The sequence below is a fragment of the Equus quagga genome, chromosome 7 (genome assembly GCF_021613505.1).
Source record: "Equus quagga isolate Etosha38 chromosome 7, UCLA_HA_Equagga_1.0, whole genome shotgun sequence".
NCBI lineage: Eukaryota > Metazoa > Chordata > Mammalia > Perissodactyla > Equidae > Equus > Equus quagga.
This window is the reverse complement of record NC_060273.1, coordinates 122948817-122971615: the sequence shown is the minus strand read 5'-3', so window position 1 is coordinate 122971615 and position 22799 is coordinate 122948817.

Below are 22799 nucleotides of genomic sequence, written 5' to 3'. Positions count from 1 at the left end.
AGATCGAAATTGTTAATCATTAAAGAAATACAAATTGAATATGCAATGAAATGCTATTTCACACCCACTAGAATCGCTTTAATAAATAAGACTAACAAATGTTGGCAAGGATGTAGAGAAAGGTATCCTCATATTGCTGGTCAGCCACTTGGAAAGACTGGCAGTTTCACTCCATGCAATAGAATACTGTTCAGCAATAAAAATGAGCAAAACTATTGACACATGCTTACACCATGGATGAACCTCAAAAACATTGTGTTAGTTTCCTATTGCTGCATTAACAAATTACTACAAATTTAGAGTCTTAAAACAACAGAACTTTATCTTACAATTCTGTAGTTACAAGTTTGACACCCGTCTCACTGGGCTAAAATCAAGGTAACTGCAGAACTGGTTCCTTCTGGAAGCCCTAGTGGAAAATCTGTTTCCTTGCCTTTTTTAGCTTCTAAAGACTGCCTGAACTCATCGGTTTATGGCCCCTTTCTCCATCTTCAAAGCCAGCCACCTTGCATCTCTCGGACCATTCTTCAGTGGCCACATTTCCCTCTCTGACCAGAACAGGAAAAGCTTCTCCACTTTTCAAGAGCCAGGTGTGTAGATAGTGTCCACATGAACAATCCAGGATGATCTCCTCATCTCATGATCCACACCCTACCCCCACCTGCAAATTCTTTTGACGTGTAAGGCAACATATTCACAGAGTCCTGGGATGAAGGCGTGGACATCTGTGGGGCCATTCTCTTCCTACCACAAACATTATGCTAAGTGACAGAAGACAGACACAAAAGACCACATACTTTATGAATCCATTTATATGAGATATCCTGAAAAGACAAATGTCTAGGGACAGGAATTAGATTAGTGGCTGCCTGGTGCTGGACGTGAGAATGGGGACTTACAAATAGTTATGAGGGATCTTATTGGTGGAAAGAAAATGTTCTAGAACTGATTTAGTACAATGGTTACACCACTTAGTGAGATTACTAAAAATAACGGAATTGTACATTTAAAATGAGTGAATTTGGGGGTATGTAAAATATATCTCAACAATTTTTTTTCTTTTTAAAAAGAAGAGGGATATCATGAGGCTGCTTAGCTATTTCTGTGGAGTGTGGAGTAAAACTATGCTTCCTCAATCTATTGACTGCTCCTTCCATTAAGGATATGTAAACTACACTTTCACCTTTATGGTTGAAATGTGCCAATTGATTTCCATAGTCAAGAGCTTTCTAGATTTTTTGTTTGCTTGCTTCTCGTTCTTCTAATAAAGTGCCATAAATCCAACAAATTGATGCCCTATAGAAAAATGGGACATATGCAAGAAATTGAAAACTAAAATGTTGTCATGACCTATCAGGGTAATGTTTTCTAGAAGGCATATTGGCAGACGTTAGATTGCTGAATTGTTTGTTTTTTCAGACTTAGTCTTCTTGGGAGTTCTCACATGCAGATGGAAGTTTCAGCAACAGCGGTATGGCGTTTGTTTCCTTGTAAAATTTGTCAGTGTGTAATTTCATAAAACAGTTCTTTAAGACTGACATAAAGCTTTTGAACATCTTGACATGTTTGTATTATGACTCAAAACAGAATTTGATAAGGTAACAATTATTCAGGACCTTGTTTTGTCAGTATATAGAAAACTCTCCAGAAAACAGTAAAAGTGTACTGCTTTAAGAATAGAAGTAATTCTAATGAAAATCAAACAATTAAAAAAATAATGTACTATCCAGAAAAAATAAATATCGTTATTCTCAAGAGCAAACGCATATGTGTACATCTACGGATAGTTTTAAGTTCTTGTGATCCTTTGCAACAACTGTTTCTTTAAAACTCTGACATTTGGTTTTAAGATATGAAGAAATAATGAAAAAACTGTAAATAACACTTATATTTTCCTGTAGTAGAAATTTTTAATTACTCTTCTTTTTGGTCACTATCGTGGATGAGATAGAAATATCATTTTATATAATATGATTATTGTTATGGGCATGGATTACTTTTAAAATACAAATAAATAAAATCCAGACAAAGGGTGTGCAGAATTAGAACAAAGGAAAGCAAAGAAAAGAAGATTGGGAAATGGTAATACATTCGATGTAAGAATAAGTGGAAGAAGAGAAGTGAGAAGAACTAGAGGAAGTGATCTGAGAGATGCGAGTAGATTTAAGGAAGAGCTGTATCCGACAGTAAGGAAAGAATATAGACACTGACTGAGTTAGAAGGAATAAAGGAGACCATATTCCCCAGCATTCCTGGAAATTTAGGCATCAAGTCACGTGAAGAGCATAAGGGCCTACAAGTTAAACAGACTCCAGTTCAAGCCATGGCTCTGCCATTTACTTACGATGTGACCCAGGATGGTTCATGAATCTCAGTGTCCCATCTGTAACATTGAGATGATCCTTATTTCGTAAAGCTACTGTAAAAATTCATGGCAGTTGTAAAGCATCCTGTCCATCATAAATGCTCTATGAATGGTAATTTCTTTAGGTGACCCTCATAGGTCACATAGCTGGTTTAGTAAACAAGAAAATTGGGTCTCTTGGTGTCCAGTCTAGTCGTTGTTTTCCTTTTTTTTAGGCATCTGGTGTGTTCAGTTCCCACAAACATTTAAGAAAACTTTTACTCAAATTTATTTTTCCTTTTCATGTGTCTTTCAGATAAAATTAGTTAATTACAGGGAAATCATACTACTACACTTTACTAGGTTCTAACATTGTTATTCATTTATTTGTTCTGTACACAAATAATACGTAGTAGATATAACTAAAATCTGTGTTTTCTTAGACATGTATTCTGTTATGAGTCCTATCATTACATCCCTTACAAACACTTGTTACTGTGTAATCTTACCCTTTTGCCTATGTGCAATAAGATCAGGCTTTATAATTGTATAATTTCCAATTGAGATATTAAATGTCTATGTACATGTCCTTATTCTAAGATTGTTGGAAAAGTATAACTCTGCTTACTGTGATCTATTTCTATTTCTTACTTGGATAGCACACCTTTAGCTGGCTCCAGGAAGCAAATTTATTTGTAAATCATTTTTATAAAACCCAGTCACAGCAACCTCAAAGCACACACAGAGCTTTAATGTGTACCCAAACATATGACAATAATTGCGATTGACATTATTTTTATTCTTTCTATCTATTTTGCTCTTTTTTTGGATTCTCATTTAAAAGGGAAAGCACAAAGCTCTTGGCATTCTTTCATACTGACAGAATAAGAGGTTGACTGAAGTTTTGTGTCTCTTGTTTCTCTCCTAGTGATTTTCTCATTACCCTAGTTTCTTTTTAAAAATGAAATTTGTGCTGTGGCTTTTAGGGAGTTCACATTGTCCGTGTAAAAACAGAATGTGGTTTTGATATATTCAGGTTATAGATGGCTAATATATCATGGGAAGAGCTCACCGTAGGGCTTTTTGAAGTTGGTATTTGCATTTAAGAGTTCTACAGACCTGCTATTTCTAACTCTCATTGACCTAAATAAAAAGACCACGCTTACACAATAGCAAGGTTTCAAGAAAGTATGGATCTTATTTTTGTGATGTTATTTTCAGTTTGTTTTCTCCAGAATAATCATAGCCAGTAGCCAGACAACAGTGAGATAACAGCTTCTTGCTGTGCTGTCATTGAATGGCAAGAGAAGAATTTCTTCTATTTACCTTTGAGGAACACCACTCATTCACACTGTCCCTCACAACCGACCAGACCAAAAAGGTTAAGGATTGAGAATTGACCTAGAATAAACCAATATTTTTGTTTTCATTTTTGTAGAGAACTTTTTGTTGTTGTTTCCTATAGATTTTTGTTTGCTGTTTGCCATTGTTTTGGTCTAAAGATAAGGCCAAATCAAGTGAGAGATGAAACATACTAGGAGCTAGTCCTTTGAGACACTCATGAGCTAGTGTTCTGAAAGTTTCAGGGACCCGAGAGTAATTACTTCACTGGAAACGGCCGTGTGCAGCTGCATAGGTTGTGTGCTATATATTGAGGGCATCATGCACATAGACCAGAACTCAGTGCAATTTTTCTGTAAAGCACCAGATCATAAACATTTTAGGCTTTGCAGGCCACATATGGTCTCTGTCACATATTCCTCTTTACTTTTTTTTTACAACCTTTAAAAGTGAAAAATATATGTATTCTTAGCTCATGGGCCATAGAAAAATGGTCTATGGGCAGATTTGCCCTGTGGGCTGCTGTTTAATGACCCCTGACATAGACTATACATTGAAAAACTGTACATACCTTACATTTTTAAGTTTGAAGCGTTGTGCAGTGGAGGGTAGATAAGGGAAATTGCTTCATTTAACTAAAAATTATATATTGACTAGTATGTGTCAATGTCAATTCTAGATAAACTCTTCTAGGTTCCAACAGTGAACAAAATGGTCATAGCTCTTATCCTTCATGTTACATGTGGTCAACTATAATGAAAAGAGATATAAAGGGTGTTGTGAATTAATAGTATAGGGCAGTGGGAAACATTCCTCTGAGACAACAATGTTTACATTGAAGCTTAATGAATAAGTTAGAGTGTGTTGCAAAAATGGCGAATTGAAAAAGGAGGCAATCTATGTCTCATATCAAAGTGGAGACATCTAGAAGGCAGTCAAACCTACGTGAGCATGGAATATTCTTGAATTGGAAATATAAATTTAGTTGTTATCAAAATATATATTTTTATTTGAAGTCCTGGGATTCAGTGAGGCCACCTAGAAAGGGGGTGTATAGAAAGAGATGAGGTCTAGGGAACAGCCCGGAATTATTTATTTAATGAGTTGAGGGTGGTTCACTGCCCAGGATACCGAGAAAAAATGTCCAAAAGGGCAGAAACAAAATAGTTAACTTTAGAACCACAGAAGATGAAGAAAATGATTGTTTCACTAAGAAAGGAATCATCAGAAGAGTTTATTGTGGCGAAATGAGAAATATGACTGTGGTAGACACAGTGTCAGGATACTACACGGCTATGTGGACATAGCAGGGCTGAGGGATGGGATATCTTCAAGACACAAACATCGGAGTAGGACGCAGAAGCAACTCACATCAAGAAATATTTCCTAGGTCTGTGTTTAATGGTTGCAGTGCTGTCTCCATTGAAGAAAGGTGTGAGAAACTCTAGCTGTTGTACGGATGGAACATGTCCTCTGATTTGGCTTTTTTTTTTTTTCCTTCTTCCTACCCTTAGTTGCATCGACTCTAATATTTGACTTAAACTTATGTATGACTATAAATTATGTGAAATCAGTTATGAGACTTTTTTGACCAAGCATTGTTCATAGTAAGCCCCAAACAATCTTTTTCCACTATCCACCAAAGTAAGATCCTAGGTTAGCTTTAAAATTGGCACTGAAGGTCCAATTTCCATCATAGTGTTGTCTCTTTTATTCCATTTAATGTGTGCTCAATATAAAAGAGTGAACTCATTTTCAGCTGCACAATAGCCGTGCCCAATCTATGGTCCACACTATCTCCCAGTCCTCACATTGAAATGATTATATAGCACATTCTCATAGATAGGTTGTCATCACAAAATCTGAGCATAACTGCGCAGGTGTGATCTCTGTTTTTCATTCTTATATTTAATCAAATGAAGATTCCATCACTTAAAGTTACATACTATTGTATGTTCCATTAAGTAAGAAGAATGTTCTAGTTAGGGAGCCTTGTGGGAGACCTGCGTATAAACCTGAAATAAACTCAGAATAAAGATAATAAAAAATAGATGCACCATAAAGAAAGGGTCAGAAAACATTCTTGTATGTCTTGAACTTGGAATTTGTTGTTGTAAGTAAAGGAAAAAAAATCTTCCCACGATTCACACGAACAGTGGTCAAAAAATTCATAAGCAGAGATTTTTGTTTAAAACAGTTTCAGATTGGGGGTGTCCCGAAGCGACACAGAAACAAAGAAATTCTCTCTAGAAGAAAATCTATTTCAGACCAGGCCAACAGCTGTAGCACGCCTCTATTAATTATATTGTAAATCCTGGTTTCCAAGATATTAACATGTGAAAAGCATACCTCTGGAAATCACTGAATTATGCTATGTCGCCTGTGGATAATACAGGGATAGGGCCTTGGTGTTATAACAAATTGTTCTCTGAATCTGGATGTTGCATGCTGGTGAAGTGACTCTCTCAAAGCACTTTTTGCAACCATATAAGATAATTGTGTTGCAGTTTCTTGATGGCAGGGCTAGGAGAATGATGGTGAAGCTTGGAAAACCCTCTTTGAGTTTCCCTTCAACCTAGAAGAGCCCCATCATCTTGTACTCACATACTCTGGAGGAACCTTGATGTGTGTGTGTACTGGGGGCGGGAGTTGAGGGTGGACAGAGACTACACTCATCAAGCAATTCCTTCTTGGTGACATCACAGATCTTTTGTTAAAACTTATCTTCTTTAAACTCTACGCATTAAAGTATGATTTGCGTACTGTGTATCACAGGTCGTTTTACAGATCCTCCAAACCGCTGTTGGACAAATTCACTTTGGTTATGTAAAACACGATAAAATGATATCTACTGGAGGAAGTTTTTCGATATGGTTCAAGGAACTCTAATAGGGTTATAAAGAAAATTGACAAAGATCCCAATGATAATGTAAATAATAATAATAGATGATATTTGAAAATTGGAGAATTTTAGATTAAACGAGAAAGATAGGCTGCTTATTAATGCTGCCGACGAAGTGCAGTTATGTAATGTGCACTACTAAACTTTTCCCAGACACTGCTGCCTACAAATCTCGAAAAGAAAAAATAAGAGGAACAGAAATTCCAGTTTGTCTAGTGACGACCACCACCTGAACCTGGCCTTCAAGCACATCTGGGCTCCACGTTCTCTATGAGGAGAGCCTTCTCCCAAATCCTTCCGTGAATGACTTTGTTACTCCTAAATCCTAACAGAATAGGTCACAGAAGTGTGTCAGATTACTCTAGGCGTTTCCATCTTTAAAGAATGTAGTTTATAAATCAAGTAAAGTTCAAGTACCTGAAACATTTTCAGTGAGTTTCAAATATTGTGTATAATCTGACTGTCTGTTTTATCTACCATGTCAGTAATGATAATCCATTCTTTTCCCAAAGTAGTCCAGGCGTTTGTATATATTTCATATGCTGCTCTAAGGAAAGCATCAGTGCTACTGGGATTCAAAAAACTAAATATTTAAAATTCAGAAGAAGCTTTTTCTAAAGTGCAAACAACTGCATACTTGATATAAATTCTTGATATTTTACTTACATTTTATTCCAACAGAAGAAATAAATAACATACCTGATTATTTATCATTTTATGTAGTATCTAAATAGAATAGCAAGGAAAAGAAAATACGTATTGTAACTCGAAATAAAGAAGGGAATTTTAATCTAAATAATGACATTAACCTGATCTTGAGCTGTGCATATGGCTTCCATTTATTCTTTGCTGAAGGGTCTATGAAAACAGACATGTATGGTTTCTGGTTATTCTTTGCATAAATGTCAATGAGAACAGATGTATAGTAAAACAGTAAGGAAGAATTTACCTTTCTTTATCTTATTGGTGGTGGGAGTGGTGATAGTAGTGGTTAATATTTTCGTAACATTTCCTTTTGTTAAGAAAGATAGTATAACATAGTGTTTAATAAATCAGTTTGGGTCCCACTGTTGACTTCATCATTTATTAGATGCATGCCCCTAGCCAAGTCAACTACTTTCTCATTTCTTTCTTGACATATAAAGAAAAGATGAAAAAAAAAATCTATGTTGAAGCTCAATTTAGCTTTACTCATAGATTTGGGAAACATTTGCTTTCAAATAAAAAAGAGTTAACAAGAACAAAAATTCTATCTTTTTATATCAAAGGAGAACAGTTTTAGATTGCCAACAATTCCAAATACGTATGATATATAATGTTGAGATAATGTAAGTCAAGGATTTCTCCATATAGAGAAATTTCTCATCACTTTATATATGTATATATGTTATTTATTTTTGGTCCCCTGGGCCTGAGTCTGATTTACGTTATCTCTAGTTTAGATATTTTATCTATAATTACATTTTTATTTCACTGTAAAAAATTTATTTAATTCATCTTCCTTTTCTTCTTTGAGTGTACTATTTTCTTCTTGGTCTATTCTTTCTATTAAATTCTTTTCCTTTTTCATAAATAACAAGATTATTGAATTTACTTAAGGAAGATAAATAGTTTTCTAAAAATTTCTTCTAGATCCTGTGAACGGTTTTTCCTGATATGTTTTTTTTGAGTCTTTAACATGACAATCTTTTAACTTATAATATTTTTCTTAGGTGCAATTTTTTTATCTTTATTTTATTCTTAAAAATATTGAAGTCTATTTAAAATTGAGATTTTCAAGAGATGGGCTTAACGCCTAGTCCTTGACTCCCTGACTGTCTACCAAGGACAGGTGGATTCTCCTTCTAGAAACTCTGAATGTGTAGTGCAAACTGATTTACATAAATTCCATCACAAACTCATTTCTACTGCTATTTACCTACGTATCTTTGTTGTCTCAAGGTGGGAAATATTTCTACTTTCCCTTTCTATTTCTTAATACTCTTAAATAACAAGTAGCTGAAAATATTAATATTCACTATTATTAATATTAATATGCTCAACATGCATGGCTAAGTGCCTTGATCTCTCTTCTTTCTCCTGCAATGATTTGTAGCTCTCATATCTCTATAGGGTCAGATCTGAGGGCATGCCGCTCTTGTTATCTTAAATAAATATCTTTATACAGCGTAATTATAAATTTCCAAGTATCTGGTTAGTAAGAGACTTGCTTACCTAGGAAAGTATGAAGACTTTAGAGGATGTAACACATTCCTTCCTGATTTTTCGAAACAGTAGTAGACATACATACTCTAAATCCTAATTATAATTTAACTAACATATTTTTTAATCGAGCGCCACAGTGCATAAACTAATAATTTTTTTACCACATTATGTTTATTGAAGATCTTTATTCTCAATTCTGCTGTACTTTGAGTATTTACCTTTTCTTCATCATTACAGATATTTTTAGTGTGAAATTAGGAGAGATTGCATCAGAGTTTAAAATGAGACACTTTTGAAAATGGAAGTCTCTATTTCTGTTTTGCATCAATTTTGTTTTTATTTGTTTTCAAAGTAAACACAAGCTCACATTATAGATGCTTTAAGCATTTTTCTCAAAAGTAATTTCCAGTTAGTGATCTCCTATATTAGCAGCATTTTAAAACAGAGACAAAAACAAATGATTATCAGGTTAAGTGCCATTATATACGGCGTGCACTGTTCTGAAATCTGAAGCGGTATGCCTGTGTACACTTGTGCTTTAACCAGATCTTAGGCCAAAGTCCTAGTCTTCTGCATCTAGAGACCAATTTGGTTATCAGTTCAATGTTCAGACAATTAACCATATCTTCCAGAAATTAAAATAATCCATACCATTCAGGAATATTAAACTAGAATTTTAGTATGGGAACGGAAATGGAAATAATTGAGAATAAATTAATATTTATTCTTAATTTCATATAAAAATGTTTTAAATCTTGTAGCTAAATGAAATGGCAATAATTTGAACAACAAATATATATTATACATGATAGCTCTCTTTCCAGAGGATGGAAGAAAAGCACTCCTTGAATTATAAGCAAGTCTTTCAACAATATATTTTCAACACTCTGTACATTTTTTTTCAATTTTGAGCTTTTTATTTACAATGGACACATCCTCAAGGATTGTACCCTACTAAGCCTAGAATTTCTCTGCTATAGCATATTTAAAGATTTATTTTTAGTTTTCGTCAGTTCTATGAAGTCCGTATGATCTACCCTTCCTATCATTTGTATAAGCATTTTTTATTGTTTTCCACAAGTTTTATGAAATAGCAATGGCAAATGCAATCAGTATTCAAATAAATCTTCGTAAAAATAACCCTGAAATATATCGTTTGGATTTGAACTTAGAGATCAGTTTGTTAGCTGATATAAGGGATCCAGATTAAAAGAAAAAAGTGGTTTGGAGCTGCCAATGAATAATGAGCTAAAGTGAAGTTTGTATATGTGTTCTTTATAAATCTGTTGGACTGAAAATGATGAAAATTAGGATAATTGAATTTGAGTATGTTTTTAAATTAAGCATAATATGTACAATTTAAGGGAAAAAAAGCTATACCATGATGTCTCTGTCAGCCAAAAACTGATTTTTTTTTTTGAGATGACTAATTAAGTCTCCCACAGGTTTTTGACAACAGTTCAATCACCAGAGTTAGCTAAACCTGTGGCTCGTTTTTACTTTCTTTATTGTCCTTTTCCAATATGTCCCACTACATCGCCATTGGTCTCTGCTGCTGAACTGGTGGCTTTCTGATCTGGTTCTTTCATGCTTTGCAGTGGCTTGTGGACTCCCATTGCAAAGATCTCAGCATCACTGTTGGCATCAGGGCTTGATCAGCTCTGGGCTTTCCTTACTCTGCACTAACACTGTTTGATCACTTTCTCTTTTTTTCTCAGCTTGTCTCCTTCCTTATGAATTGAGGCTTTCTCTCTATTTCCTTAATCTTTCTATCCTCTCTTTCTTTCTCTTCTTTCCTTATTCTGACTTCCTTTTATTTTTCTTTTTCCATTTGATTGTGCAGTATATCATGCATGACCCTCTCTTTCCGTTTTTTGCTTTCTATTTTAAATTCTGCTTTTACTCTAGTCATTTTGGGGAAATTTATTTATTTATCACAAAGAAACCTTATCATTTTGATGAGAGGTGGCCGTGTTTCCTGATAGAACCATCAGAAGAATATCACTCTGGAAATAAGCGAACAAACATAGCGACTCAGTAAAAGGGCAGCAACTATTAAGTACTTTTTTAAAAATCACAAATGTTTAGTAATAGTTTAGAGAAAAACACATGCTGCTGAATGATTTCTAATCTTTTCTTCTTCACCATGTGTAAGTTATACTAAGAGAGCGGCAATATTTTTACAGAGATATTTAAGTGAAAATATTTCATTATTGATTCTATTTTGAAACATGAATCCTACATTTGCACTTGTACCGGGATTAATTTGATCAGAAATATTTATCCATCTAAGCATACCCCATATTTCTCATTATGGCATCACATTAAGTGCCATAGGACAGGAAGCTTAATATCTCTCTTGCTTAACTCTAGTTCTCATCCTTACTAACATTTTATTTTATCTCCCTGCTTAAAATGGGTTAGCATAATTCAGCTTGACTAAGGAGTTCGCATCAAATATTAACCTCAAGGGGCTGTCCTTTTCTGTTCTTCCTTCTATGACTGAGAAGAGTATAGTGGATATCTGTTGTCATTTTCCTGTCCAGCCAGCATTGCCCGCTCCTCCTCCAATGCGTGGTCTGGTAGCAGCAGCACATCTTTGCTGTGGAAACTACAATTGCATGAAAATGTGCTCAGTCGAGGTACCCTGCTCTCCCCTGACCAAGTATCAATATTTAATCTAAGCTGGGAAAGCTGAGTTCTTTCTGGCAGATTGGAATCCTGTGCGACATGACACAAGAAACAAAAGTACTTTTCTCCCTGATGACTGTTCACTCGTGCCTCCTATCCAAATCCCTGTAGCTACACTAGGGCCTGTCTTTCCAAGACTTGGTCCCTCAGCTTTGCCTATGAGTCTAGGAGCTGTCTTGTGTCTTCACAGTGTTTGGATGGAGGTGGTGATAGATTAGTCAGAGCTGAAGCCTAATGCTTGCAAGCGAAAGCCCTAAATAATAAAAGGAAGAAGTATAAAACTGAGTAAAATATATATCTCTAGGACAAATTTTCAGTGGAAGAAAAACTGTAGGTATATGTTGTATCATTTCTATGGAACATTCATCCCCTTTGGTTTGACTTTGACTTTGTTCTTAGGATTTTTCCATTTAAACTCTATTATACAACCTAAGGTAATAAAATAGGTTTAGAATTTTTATCCCACTGGGAAGGAAGTGCTACTCCCTCATTATCCCTTTCTTTAGGCTTTCAACTAGATGGAAACTGGGCTTTAACACAAAGGAAAAGAGGATGAAGAAGTTTGCTTTGTACATCTTTTAGTTTAAATCTTAAAATCAGAAAGCAAAAAAGTCTCTTAGACCCACATTTGTTTAGGGCATGATTGGGAAATGTTCAGAACTCCAAACAGTCATTAGCAATCGACTGACATCACCATTTCAGTCAAAATTGTCTCTCTCAAGGCTAGAGCCTCTTCTGTGCTGTGTTTAATCTTCATAAATTTAACAAGATGGGTATCAATTTCAAAGGTGGCTGGTAATTACCGACATATAATGTTACAATCAATAGGCAATCCCATCTATATGTGGACAAATAAATTGAATAGACTCTTTACAAAATAGAATATCCAAACAGCTAATAATATATAGAAAGTGATCCTTTAATTGGTCATCAAGGTAATGCAAATTAAAACTACAATGTTCTACCACTACGCACTCATCACAACTGCTAAAATGAAAATGAGGGAAATGCGAAGTATTGGCAGAGATGTGGAGCAACTTAAACTCTCCTATGTGGCTGACAGGAATGCAAAACTGACAGGCAGAATCTGATAAAACTGACCTATGAATATACTATGGCTCAGCAATTTTACTCCCACGTAGAGTTCTAAGTAAATATCTACATGCATTCACAAAGTGTTATGTACAGAAATGTTCATAAGTGGCATTAATTAGACTTGCTCACATGGAAACCAGTACAAATGGCATCGTATTGATTGATACAATTGATAAGTAAATTATGTTTATACAACAAAATAATACTACATGACAGTGAGAATGAATGAAACATAATCACATACAACCATATGGATGAATCTCATCAACGTAATGTTGAATGACAGAAGCCAGTCTGAAAAACGCATATGTTATATGATATTGTTGACCTTAAAGAAATAGACGGCCAGTGACTTTTCCACCAAAAAAGGCTTTTATTTGGGATCAATTGGAATCCCAATTGATCAAAGAATTGCAATTCGAGATCTGCAAGCATGGCAAGCCACACGCAAGTCCCCCAGCAGTGAGGGAGGAGAAACTCTTTTATAGGGAAAAGAGGACGTTGGGAGGGCTACCGTAAAAAAGAATCCATTGGAGGAATTGAGAGTTTGATGTGTAGTGACGTTTCATAGAGAGTGTGGTACGAGTTGCAACAGTCTCTCTGGCAGAGCTTCTTGCCTGTCACGAAGAGAGGTCTTTCTTCTTCCTGTTGGGCTCTGCTATCAACATAGGACATGAGAGCCCCCCCTTTTGGCCTCCCAACTCCAACTTAATGAAGTTTCTGTTTATTAATGTGACAATATCATTTACATAATATTCAAAAACTAATATGACAAATTAACTCATGATACTACAAATCAGGGTAATAGTAATGCTTGGGGAGAGTAGCATCTAGCAGGGAGCAGAAGGGCTTTCAGCATTTCTAGAAAGTTCTATTTCTTGATCCAGGTGCCAGTTCTACCACTTAATTCATTTTGTGAAAAATTTATCAAGCTGTATACTCTTGATTTGTGAACTGTTCTGCATGTATGATATACATGAATATAATATTTACTGTAAAAAATAAGTAGCTAGAATAAGACTCTGTGTTATAGAGCTTGAATATTTCCTTCTAGGAGGCAGGCTTTATGTAACACTAACGAGCAAAATTGGTTTATTTTTTAATATTGCACCAATCGTTAAAAGTGCCTCTAAGTTTCTCATCTCCTGCTTCTATATCTTATTTTATATTCATTATTGAAATGAAATAAAGCCCTAGTAATCCAAGATAGACTTGTTTACCAATGCAGAAAGGACAGAATTAGTTCTATTAAGAGTAATGGAGTGAAACAGCTTATGAGAAAGGTACAGAACATTAGGTACTACCAAATATTACTACTGTGAGCAATTGCAAACTTGAAGAATATTTTTTGGTGTGAAATAGCTCAGAATATGCACGAGATCAGAACTTTAAATATATTTCATTAAAATGTGAGTCTGAGACATTCACTGTACAATGGAAATATATTCCCTCACACCAGTGTCTAGTTTATAGTCAGAGTGATTTCTGTGGAATTTCATTGGAAAAGCAGTAAACGAAGAAGGATGCGAGAAAAACTGATGGAAAGAAATGAAATTTGCCATGATATAAAAGGTTTTGAATTAGAGGGAAAATCTAGATGATCCAGTGAGAAAAAACTGTCTATTTTTCCCTTCGGGTATGGCAAATTTAGAGCATAAAAATAGGTACGGTTAATAGGTTTTAAAGAATTTTAGTGGTTATTTTGTTTGTTTGTTTTCCAAGGAGAAAGGAAACAAGTATAGCATAATATTAGCTTAAAGGATCATGGAGACACACCAATTAAACCCAATAAAACAGGAATAGCGTTGGAAGAATGTAAATGCAACAGAAATGTAGATACATGTTACATACAAAGAAAGTAACTTCTCAATTCTATTTTCTTAAAAAGTGTCATTATGCTTTTTCACTTGAACACTTAGTAACACTCAGCTTCTCCTTTGCTCTGGTCTAGTCTTTCAAATCGATCTTTAAACATTTCTCCCTTCTTGTTAACCCTCACATTTATCTTTCTTCTTTCTCATTCTCAATGTCACATCCTACCACAGGCCCTTACCTGCGTGATTAGAATATGGCAATTGTTTCCCAGCAGGGGTTCTTTCCTGTGTCTGGTGTCCAGTATGGTTCACTGGGCACAGCACTTGCCAGATTTGAAAATCTCCATTATAAACCAGCATCATCAGTCAATGGTGTGCTGCAGTCTGCTAGTCCCTACTCCTGGAAGGAGATGTGTACCTTTTTCCTAATTCCGTGTTCAGTGACATCACTGTTTGTAGCCTGATATTAGCTGTAGTCATAGTATTTATACCAGGAAATCAGCAAATGCTACAAAGAAACCACTAAACAATTTTTCTGGAGGGCTTGTTTTTAAAAACATTACCAGCACACTACTGCATTGAATCACCTTTGGGGAAACCACAAATTCCACAACCTAAACTTCATATTCTCCAGAATTCAGTGATTACTTGAGTCTCTATCTCCCTCTAGCACTTACACAAAGGAAGCTTTCTGCATGGCTTACTTGCTGCCTGGTTCACTTACTCTTCCATAGTTTAGGTGCTTTTGCTCTTATGCTTGAACCCCAAATGTGCTGTGACTTTTTCTACGGCTAAGAAATATTCCTTATCTTTTTATATCAACTTTTGCATAAAAGTTTACTTCCTTGACCGTGTATGGAAACATCACTCTTTAGAATCATTATTCCTCCACATAAAATTTAATATTCCATTTATAGTTTTACATTACTGTTATTTCATCTATATGCATGCCATCTTCCCAATCAGACTTAAATATTATTCAGCTATCCATTCAATCATTTACTTAGTCATTATATATCCCCATAGTCGCTAATTTATCCTCTTTGATATAAGCATCTTGAGAGTGAGGACCAGGGCTTTTGATTTTGTATACCCAGATGTACAGATAGTTGCTGTTCAGTTCACTAACTTATCAAAGACATGTTGAATGCCCGTAAGTTTCAATAGAAGAAACAGTATATCTTATAATTCATATAAACAGTTGAATAGTGATGTTCAAAACTTAGGTATAATTTTGGTAAGGTGCAAGCAATTTGTCTTACATAGTGGAAGAAAAATTGAAGATATAGCTACTGATTTCAGAACCTCACATCAAACTTTCTTCAGTCATGCAAGAAGATGTGTGTGTGTGTGTTTGTGTGTGTGTGTGTGTTAAACTTGATCATTCAGACTCTCGTCTCAATGATGGTGTTTTTCTTTGCATTGTTTGTGTAGATTTGGCCATAGAGAGAAAATTAGGCAGCATTATCAAAGAACATTTACACATCAAGAAGTCAGCAGATTGATTGCATGTCTTTTATTTTTCATGATACTTTCTGCAAGTCTTGTTTAATTTATGTGCTCATTTCTGGATGAGTACAGGATATATTTGAACATTTCCTTCATCTATCACAGGTAATATCCTTTACTATCTTTATATTAGTCATGGTATACACTGTTTATAAATCAACTAGCTACAGTGAATCACCTACATTTTCAAGGAATATTAATATCAAATTATATGAAAAGCTGTAGTGTGCTAGGCGAAATTTTTCAATAATAAAGAATTATTTTTATTATACTTATTTTTAAATTTTCCTTCTAGCAATTGGCAACGTTAACAAATTATCTTGTCCATTATCAATGGACTTGGTGTTGGCATGACTACAGGTAGAGGAGTATATTGGAACGTTTGTTTTCTTCCAAAGTGAGAAACCAAATTCTGACTGACCAGAGAATGTATCTGCCTCTCAGGAAGAGGAGTGGAGCGGTGTTAGCTTTAGGTACAAATTATACGTTTTGCCTTAAATTGCAGTGTTAGAACACTGACCATATTTTCGCTCTGTGCATTCTTCTCTGGCTTTATTCTGTCACTAGTTTTTGCATATTGAAAAATATTGTTTCTGTAGCAATATCCATATATAAATATCGAGGAAATATTTCTTGTCATATGTGAGATGCATATTCATCTCTGATCACGTCATGTGCATGTTGTTTAGGGGTGGGTGTGATGCAAGGCAATATGATAAGCAGCTTCCATGCACAGTGAAGAAGGAGTTCCACAAAGAGTTGTGCCAGGAAATTACAAGGAGGAGGTTGGGAATGTGCTGTATTGACAACAACGGTAACTTACTACACAATGAATTACAACTAGTTATAAGTGACAAAGAATAATAATAATAATACATATTCACCTAAAGAGCATAAGAATTACAGCTAGTGAAAACATAACTTTCAGAACATTTTCATATCAATTTTATCATCACTAAAACTGAGAAATAGATTATGATGTTAGGATTCTTTGAATTTTATGGGTAGAAAAAACTATAATTGCAGTTTTACATAGCTGGAGTTACATAGTAAGGAGGCTGAGATACCATGTCTTCTGTCTATCAGAAAAAGAGTCATCAAAAATATTCAAAGTGAGAAAGACCACTCATTCATTATTAATGAAAACAACTTACTAACAAAAATATAAAATGTCTTCTCTCCCTATAAAATTGAGGTGTTATATTATATTACATTATTAAGGATGTAAATTTCAATTAAATAATCCAGCCCCTATGGTCATCTGATCACTAAATGAATTTTTTAAATGCACATATCGATTGGAGGGTCGTAGATGGTGGTGTAAGAAGACCCTGAACTCATTTCCTCCCACAAACACATGGAATCTACACCTATATACAGAACAGTTCCTGATGAAGAACTGAGGGCTGATTGGACAGCTTCTACACATAGAGGGACCACATAGAAATGGGTTGTAGAGACAGAAACATGGTATCAACAGGAATCCTGCCCCTGATGCTGTGACCTGTTGCAGGGAGTGTTAACACTCTTGGACTCTCGCACAGGCTTGCCCAACGTGAGGCACAGTGAAAAAACAGTGGTTTAAAGGGTACCTAACCATATGGGAATGAAATCCATTTACTACCTCTAGAGCAGCAGTCAAATGGGCAGAGAACTGCTGAAATTCTCTCCAAGGTTGGAAGCACCAATCAGTGCCATCCTTTGCATTATCCCTCCCCCTTGATAGCATGGGCAGGAGCATGGTCCAGACACCACCGGCCTGCTAAGGTGGCCCCAGCACACCCCTAGGCATAGAGTGACCTGGAACTCCCAGGCCAGTGCCCTGCTCCAACTCCAACTGTCCTGCCAAAGCCACCTAATACACAAGTCTACACGGGGGACACTCCTACAGAAGGCCACTTTTTCAAAAGTAGGAGAGAGAGCTATTTGGGCTAATTCATAGAAACAAACACAGAAAATCAAACAAAATGAAGAGAGAAAGAAATATGTTTCAAATGAAGGAACAAGATAAAACCCCAGAAAAAAAACCCCTAATGAAAGGGAGATAAGTAACTTTTCTGACAAAGAGCTCAAAGTAATGCTCACAAAACTTGGGAGAAGAATGGAGGAATATAGTGAGAAATTCAACAGAGTTTAGAAAATAAGAAATAACCAATCAGAGCTGAAGAATACAATAACTGAAATGAAAAATACACTAGAGGGAATCAACAGCAGATTAGATGATACGGAAGAATGGATCATCAATCTAGAAGACAGAATAGTGGAAATCGTCCAATGAAAACAGAGAAGAAAAGAATTTAGAAAAATGAGGAGGGTTTAAAGGAACTCTGGGACAACAAGCACACTAACATAGGATTCCCAGAAGGAGGAGGAGAAAGGGGCAGAAAACTTATTTGAAGAAGTAATGCCTAAAAAATGCCCTATCTTGAGGAAGGAAACAAACACTCAGGTGCAGGAAGCACAGAGTGTCCCAAATAAGATGAACCAGAACAGATCCACACGAAGACATATTATCATTAAAATAGCAAAAGTTAAAGATAAAGAGAGAATCCTAAAGGCAGCAAGTAAAAAATAACATCACATACAAGGGAACCCCCATAAGACTATGAGCTGATTTCTCAACAGAAACTTTGCAGGCCAGAAGGGCATGGTATGATATGATTAAAATGCTGAAAGGAAAAAATCTTACAACTAAGAATACTCTACCCAACAAGGTTATCATTCAGATTGAAGGAGAGATAAGGAATTTCCTAGAAAAGTGAAAACTAAAAGAGTTTATCACCCCTAAACTGGCCTTAAAAGAAATGTTAAAGGGTCTTTAAGTGGAAAAGAAAAGGCCACACCTGGAAATAAGAAAATATATGAAAGAATAAATCTCACTGGTAAAGGAAAATATTTCATAAAGGCAATGGATCAGCTACTATAACAGCTACTATGAAGGTTAAAAGACAGAAGTAGTAAAATCAGGGCCAGCCCCGTGGCCTAGTAGTTGAGTTTGGTGTGCTCTGCTTTGGTGGCCTGAGTTCGGTTCCCCGGGTGCAGACCCATGTCACTCATGTGTCAGCGGCCGTGCTGTGGTGGTGGTTCACACAGAAACAGAAGAAGATTGGCTACAGATGTTAGCTCCGAGCTAATCATTCCCAGCAAAAACAAGTAATAACATCAACTGTAACTACAATAAGTAATTAAGGCATACACAAAATAAAAAGATATAAAATATGATACCAAAACCATAAAACATGGGGAGAGGGGAGTCAAAATGTAGCACTTTTAGAATGTGTTTGAATTTAAGTAACTATCACCCTAAATTAGACTATTATACATAGAGGTCAATATATATGAACCTCATGGTAATCACAAACCAAAACCTACAATAAATATATAACAAATAAAGAGAAAGGAACCCAATCATAACACTAACGTAAAAGACTAAACCACAAGGGAAGAGACCAAGAGAAGAAGAAAGTAATGAAGAAGAGCTACAAAAAGAACCAGAAAACAACTAAGAAAATGGTGGTAAGTACATATCTATCAATAATTCCTTTAAATTTAAACAGACTAAGTGCTCCAATCAAAAGACAGAGGTTGGCTGATTAGACAAAAAGCAAGACCCATCTATGTGCTGCCTACAAGAAACTCACCTCAGATCTAAAGACACAGACAGACTGAAAGTGAGGGATGGAAAAAGATACTTCATGCAAATGGAAATGAAACAAAAGCTGGGGTAGCAATACTCAAATGACAGAAAAAAGGCCTTAAAACAAAGACTGTAACAAAAGACAAAGAAGGGCACTACATAATGATAAAGGAGTTCAAGAGGAGAATAAAATGTACATGTTGAATATTTATTGTCTTAACCCAGTTTCCTATGAAAATAGAGACTGATACAAACCCTCTGTAATAAAATTTTACTGAGAGCTACAGCCGAGAACTGAAAGAGTGAGGAATAAAAGGGTCTTAGGGTTTCTCACACAGTTAGGGTTAATGGGAGTGATAACGAGAGAGATCAGGCTTAATTTCACCCTTTGGTTCCAAGGCCCAGGAATTCAAGCAATGGGGGACAGACTCATATATTGGCTATTGTGTCCAGTGCACATACTATATGATTGAGGACTGTTCTCCAGCTCTGTAAAGTTGTCCCTAAGCCAGCTCCTTAGCAAAGTCCTTAGCAGATGTGACCCGTGCTTCTTTTATACTGACTGCTTGTGAATGAGGGATGGGATACATGGTAAAATCATGGAAATCTGGGATAACGAGCCCATTTTACCTCCCTTGCTGTAAAATGGAATCCTCTGATCCAAGACGATGTTGTATATGATACCACATTGATGGATCATGCAATCTGTAAGCCTGATGATTGTGCTGAGAGAGGTAAAATGAGTAATACAATTATGTGTCATACCAACTCCAAGCTGGAAGGGATCTGACATGACTGGTCAGCCACCAGGTGGCTAGCTAGTCTCCCCTGAGACGAAGCCATGTCTAGGACTCAGAGTCTCTCTTCCTGCTGTTGGTAGATGGACTTTTTCTGCATCAGGACATTAGATAATGATACCATATCTTCTGTCTAACAAACTTAAATTTGATTAATTTTTTCCCTATAGATGAGAATATTGCATACAGTTAAAGATTTAGTGGATTATGTAAGTATTTTTAATCATTTTAAGGTGCCTATTTACATAAGCATCTTGAAATTATAGGTTAATTACGATATAGTCTGTTCAATTTTCTTTATGTTTATACTGTTTCACCATCTTGAAACCTATATATGGGGGGCCAGCCTGACAGCATCCTGGTAAGTTCATGCACTCTGCTTCAGCAGCCCAGTGTTTGTGAGTTCGGATCCCGGGTGCGGACCTACACACTACTCATCGAGCCATGTTGTGATGGTGCCCCTCATATAAAATAGAGGAGGATTGGCACAGATTTAGCTCAGGGACACAGATGTTAGCTTGGGGACAATCTTCCTCACACAAAAAAGAGGAAGATTGGTAATAGAGGTTAGCTCAGGGTCAATCTTCCTCACCAAGAAAAAAAAAAACAGCTGTATACACAAAGTATACAGGCAGACATTCTTTTGCTAAAATTAAAATTCATGATTGTATGCATAATTTTTCTGATTCTCTTAATGAACATAATTGTATCAGGCCAATGAATAATAAATATACATAATTTAATAGAGTAATAAAATTGATGAGGGTTGGCTTTATATAGGGAAAATATGAAATGATATAGCAACAAATAACTACAAGTATGGATCTATGTCTAAAGAGTCAAGACAAAAGGGTAGTAAAATCAAATTTTATTGTGCTCGCTTTCAAGTGAATATTTCACACAGTGCCGTAAAAATCTACTAGATGAAACCTCCTTTAAAATAAGTCCTGGCATGAGGCCAAAAATATAGAATATGTTCATTAAAAGTAGAATGAAAACAATAACAGCATAGTTAAAAGCTGTATTAATGCATTGCAGTAAATCTGTTTCCTCTCATGTGTATAGTTAGATTAAAATAGGAGACATGCTGAAAAATGTTATCAGAATTAAGCAAAATATGTCAATAAACAAATGATTCGATGCTAAAGTGTTGAACTTCATATTTAAAATGGAAAATGATTAAATTTTAAATTCAAGTAAAATTAAAATTAACTTAGAAAATATTTAGAATACAATGTAAATATTAACAGGATTATTTTTTATGAATAAAATTAGTTGAGAGTGAAAATTGCTACAACTATTTTCTAAACAGCTTGGCATTATCTAGTTAAATAGAACATAGGTACACTTCATGACTTTTTATTGTATTCCTAGGTATGCATCCTGGAGAAACTTGATGTGGGCACCAGGATACACATGCTAAAATGTTCAATTGCAATTAAATTACAATAAACTGGAAATAGCCTACAAATACACTAGCAGAAATATTTATAAAGAAGTCATGGCATATAATCACACATTGGAATACTTAAAGCAAGGAAAATGCATTAATTGCAGTTACATGCAACAACATGGATACATTTCATAACCAAGTTCCTATGAGAGAAGGAATCACAGAACAATAAATATAGTATAGTTCCCCTTCCAATTTCTAAATCTAGATAACAATTTTGCATTTTAGGAATACATATTTTATATAATTATTATGATAATAAATTTATTGCTATGTCTGTCAGGATTGAGGTTACTACTAAAGTAGAGGAAGGATTTTGCTGTGGTGACTTACACGGAGCTCCTGGGATTCTGGAAATGTTTAATTTCCTTGCCTAGGTTATAGTTAAATGGATATTTGCTTATAAGAACTCTTCACACTCTACTTTCATTTTACACACTCTTCTCTGTGAAAAATGTGTCTCATAGTGGAGGATGCAATCAACAAGGTAATAACGACACAGATCAATCAATGGCTAGAGAGATAGATGGATGAGAGAGAGAGAGACAGACAGAGAGATCCCAACTTCCAGATAAGATTGGTTGTGGATTATACTAGTGTTACTCTATACATCAGAAAAATATGTGAACAGTCCCTCTCTTCCTGTCATTTAATAACTATTTATCAAATTATGTGTCTTTAGCCCTGCCTTCACTGTCACCTTTCTGGTTGATATTTCTGATTTCCCCCAAAAACATCCTTGGTTTACCTCTAACATTTCAGGCATGCTCCTAATAAAATGAAATCTTGGAAGCCTAGTTTTCTAGCCATAAAAGACATTAGAGTAATAACAAAAGTAAAATGAAAGAGAAAAAGAATTTGGTAGCACTCATAGCTCCCTGGATCCCCTCACTTTAACAGTGGGAGCATTGAACATGCTTTTCCAGAAATGTGACACTAACTTTTAGGGGAACTTATTTTCCGCCTGAGGATCTGAGGTAGCATACTTGTTAAAATCTGCAGAGATAAATC